Here is a 4,770-nt window from a genome sequence, read left to right as displayed (position 1 = left end):
CTTGCCCCCACCCCCCACATCCCCCTGCAGCCCCCGCCTCTGGGGAAGGACTTGTTCCTGCCTCTGAGCCCGTGGCCAGGGTGGCTGGGCGGGTCCCCGAAACCGAGAGGCACAGGTCTGCCCCAAGAATCGCAGGCCTGAGCAGTGGGTCTGCCCTCTGCTAACGGGGATGCCTGGGAAGGATCTGAAAGGCCCCTCCCTCTGTGTCTGCATCACCATCTTTAGCAAGTCCATCCTGTAGCTTCCAGAATGTACAAGGCCAGGGCCGAGGGGGAGAGGAGAGGAGAGGAGAAGCAGGACCCGCGGCGCCCCCCCCACCCCCCGCCCTCCGGGCCACGGGGCAGGCAGCTCATGTGCCTGGACAGTCTCCTTGCATCTGCTCTGGCCTGGGATGTCTTTCCTTTTATTGCTGCGCCCAGTCTTGGGGCTCATAGATGTGCTGAAGCCTCCTGGGTCCTTGCAACTAGACTTGTCCCGATGGTGCTCACGCTGGTACCCGAGGGGCCCTGTGTGTGGCCCCCCGGACACAGGAGAAGTGTTCCCCGCTCGCTCGCGCCTCTGGCTGCGGGGACTGCCTGACTCACAGAACTGCCTATCGGTTCTGTAGGCACCCAGGTGCCTCTGCTCAGATGATGCTTAAAAACGGCAGCCGAGGGGCCCTGTGTGTGGCCCCCCGGACACAGGAGATGTGTTTCCCGCTCGCTCTCGCCTCTGGCTGCGGGGACTGCCTGACTCACAGAAGAACTGCCTGTCGGTTCTGTAGGCACCCACGTGCCTCTGCTCAGATGATGCTTAAAAACGGCAAGAAGAGCTTCTGAGAGGTCTCAGCTGGAGTTTCTGACACGAATGGAACACGGTGTTTCTGGAAAACAATTCTGTGGTTCAGCCTTGTCAGGAGCATCTTGCTGTCAGCGCTTCCCGGGCTTCTTTGAGCATCGAATGCAGCCAGGCCACCGTCCAGGGGAGAAGCCTCAGCCCCCGAGAGGGGGGCATGACTTGCTTGAGGTCACATCACCGGCCAGCGGCAAAGCTGGGCGGAGAACACGCAGCCGGGGCCCTTCCTCGGCACCGCCTGCGCGGCTGGCTCAGCAAGTGGCTGCGTGTGCTGGGCCCCGAGTTGTGGAAGCCGGTGAGCTGGGGTCTGGGCACCGGCTGGGAGGTGGGAGCCGCCCAAGGTGCTGGTGGCTGTTCATCGGGAGGGATATCCTCTGGGACTTTTCAGCGAGGGCCCTGGGGCTCTGGGTGCAGCTCTGGGCCCCGAAGACGGGGTGGCAAAGAGATTTCAGTGGCTTGTTCCTCAGTGACATCGGCCCTTCAGCTCCGGTGTGTGAGGGGCGTGGAGGCCAGGGCGTAGACGCAGTGATCCGACCCTCAGTTTCCCCTTTTTAAGTTAAGAAAAGTGTAAAAGAAAACGCTTTGATTCTCCCTGATCCTTAAAGCACGGTGGTTAGTGAAAATGTAGACACAGGGGACCAGGCGGGTCCGGAGGGAGCCTTGTTTGGGTTTCTCGCCCTGATGGTTTAAGGTGCCAACGCAAACACTACCTTCTTCATTCAGTCGTGAGGCGCCTGCGGCAGGTCTGTGGTGGGGGGATGGTTGGGGTTCAGGCAGATCTTAGGGCTGCAGGTGTCTGGCAGGGACCTGGCCGCTCAGGACCCCACGGCTCCTCCCAGCCTCTGGCTACCCCTCCCTCAAGGGCGAGGGTGGGTCAGTGGGGTTTGCCCAGCCTGCCCTGCAGCCTGCCAGGGGCGGTTGTGGCATTCTCTATAAGCTCTGATACCTGTTTCATCACGAGCCCCTTGCCCCACCCAAACCCATGGGTCCCCCCTTTTTGCTGGGCCCGGGGCCCCTGGGGAGGGAAGGAGACAGCCCCCAGCAGGGCCAAGGACGGGGAGCCCTGCCTAGTGAGGTGCTGGGGCAGCGGCTCTGCTCTGTGCCTTACCAGCCCCGGGGAGAGGGTGTTTGGCGGGAAGACTGGAACTTCAACGCTATTGTCTTTGATCTTGTGACATTTCCGCTTGGAAGGCTCGGGCCCCCCCACCCCTCCCCGCTCCTTCGCATGTGCGCCAGCGCTCCCTGTCATGCGCGCCCCTTCCACACGTGTGAGCGCCTCCTCCGGGCGCAGAGCCCACGGGGTGCAGCGTGGACCTGAGGACCCACGTGGTGGTGACTTCCTTCCCTCTTCGTGGGGGGGCGGGGGGAGGGACTTGTGGACCCTGACTGCCTATGTCATGTAAATAGTGTACATTTAATTTATTGCTATGGTAGCACATTGTATTTGTTAATGTATAAAACAAATTCTAAAAGGTTGACAAATGTATATTTTGTTGCTTAAATGTGTCTTTGCAGAAATTGACAATAAATAACATATTTTGTGTCCATCAGTGTTCAGACTTCTTTGCTTGCCCCCCTCCACCCCCCAGCGAGCGTCGATATTTTGTGTCCATCAGTGTTCAGACTTCTTTGCTTGGGGCCCCACCCCTGAGCGAGCGTCACCTTTTAGCTCACCAGAGGTTGGATACTGGCAGCCCCCCGGGCCATGTGGGGCCCGTAGATGTGTTACTTTAGCCCAAAAAGTGTTTTAAAATGTCCCAATGAGTTGCTGGTGTTTAAAAAACTGACTACAGCCCGGCCGGCGTGGCTCAGTGTTGGAGCGTCAACCTATGAACCAGGAGGTCACCGTTTGATTCCCGGTCAGGGCGCGTGCCTGAGTTGTGGGCTCCATCCTCAGTGTGGGGCACGCAGGAGGCAGCCAATCCATGATTCTCTCTCATCATTGATGTTTCCATCTCTCTCTCGCTCTTTCCTTTCTTCTGTGAAATCAACAAAAATTTATTTAAAAAAACCCAAAATACTGACTACAAAAATTTTTTGAAAACCTAGAAAATCACAGAAACTTCCTGCTTCTGTTACAAATCCGATGTGGTATCCACGCCTGTGGAGTGGCAGGGATTGCTCAGGGCTCACAGAGGCCCCTGGGTGGGGCCTGTGCACCGTAGATCCCTCTGTGACACCTGGAGCACCTCACCCTTTCCTGCTATTGCTCGGCCTGGCCCAGGCGGGCATCTGAGCCTGAGACCCTGCTAGTCACCGATTTGTCTTCAACCTGGGGTTCTTTCCTTCTGCCCACTTTCTCTCCAGAGCCCCAATGTATTTCTTCAGGGATTCTTTCATGATCAAGTGCCCTCCCTCCTATCCCCTTTGACTCCTGAATGGCCACACTCTTACATAGATACACTTTGTTTTATAATGTTTGGATTTTGGGGTTTTTTGTGTGTGTGTTTTCTTAAGAAATCTGAAGGCAAGGAACAGGCCTTTATTTATTGGGACTTGGTTGTGTGATCTGGGGCATATTTCTTTTTAAAAAAATATATTTTATTGATTTTTTACAGAGAGGAAGGGAGAGGGATAGAGAGTTAGAAACATCGACGAGAGAGAAACATCGATCAGCTGCCTCCTGCACACTCCCTACTGGGGATGTGGCCGCAACCAAGGTACATGCCCTTGACTGGAATCGAACCTGGGACCTTTCAGTCCGCAGGCCGACGCTCTATCCACTGAGCCAAATCGGTTAGGGCTTGGGCAAATTTTTTAACCTCTTGGATTTGCATTTTCGTTTATGTATCATTGGAAAAACCATCTACCAGGGGAGCAGGAGGAGAGAAGTGAGTTTATAATTGGGTAAGAGCTTTGAAAAAACCGGCAAGTGTTACTCAAACACCAGAGGTTCAACGATGATTGTTGTTATAATAACAGGAACAGCAGCTGACATGTATTGCCTGTTACCATGAGCTCAAGTGTTTTACATATTCAGTCATTTTCCTGTAACGTGACATATTCGTTCCTAAAAAATCACAAACTATGCAAAGTTGTGCAAGTGGGAAAAATAGAGCTAGGGATATAACATTTACAAACGTTGTCAGTGACACATAAAAATAAAAATCAATTCACCAACCCTGGTCCGTATGGTTCAGTTGGTTGGAGCGTCCTCCTGTACACCTAAAGGTTGCCGGTTCGATTCCCTGTCACGGCACATACCTGGGTTGTGGGTTTGATCCCTGGTCGGGGTGTGTACAGGAGGCAACTGACCAATGTTCCTCTCACAGCTCTCTCTCTCTTTCTCTTTTCCTCTCTCTCTGAAAATCAATGGACATATCCTTGGGTAAGGATTAAAAAAATTCATGGTTGATAAAGACCTGTGGTGGGGGACAGGGGTGGGCTGGAGGGAGCCCATGGGGGAAAATGGGGGACATATGTAATTCTTTCAACAATAAAGATGAAAAGAACAAACAAAAAACTTGCTTTTAGATTTGGAAATTGTGTTTTTGAAAATTATCAAGTATATTCTATTGTAATTCAAATAAAGCAGCATTGCTAATTTAAAAAATTCATTCGCCACTAAGTGGAAACGGTAGCACAGTTTTACACGTTAGAGCAGTGGTTCTCAACCTTCTGGCCCTTTACATACAGTTCCTCATGTTGTGATCCAACCATAAGATTATTTTCGTTGCTACTTCATAACTGTAATGTTGCTACTGTTATGAATCATAATGTAAATATCTGATATGCAGGATGGTCTTAGGCGACCCCTGTGAAAGGGTCTTTCGACCGCCAAAGGGGTCGCGACCCACAGGTTGAGAACCGCTGCATTAGAGGATTAAGAAATATATAAACACGGCAATAAATACGGCATTCTTACTTTGAATCAGACCTGAAGTTTGGTTATGAACGCCAACTTGTGAGTTACTGAGAGGTGGAGGAAGAGGTTTT

Source organism: Myotis brandtii, unplaced genomic scaffold (assembly GCF_000412655.1).
Source record: "Myotis brandtii unplaced genomic scaffold, ASM41265v1 scaffold1167, whole genome shotgun sequence".
NCBI classification, from domain to species: Eukaryota; Metazoa; Chordata; class Mammalia; order Chiroptera; family Vespertilionidae; genus Myotis; species Myotis brandtii.
This window is presented reverse-complemented; position numbering follows the sequence as displayed.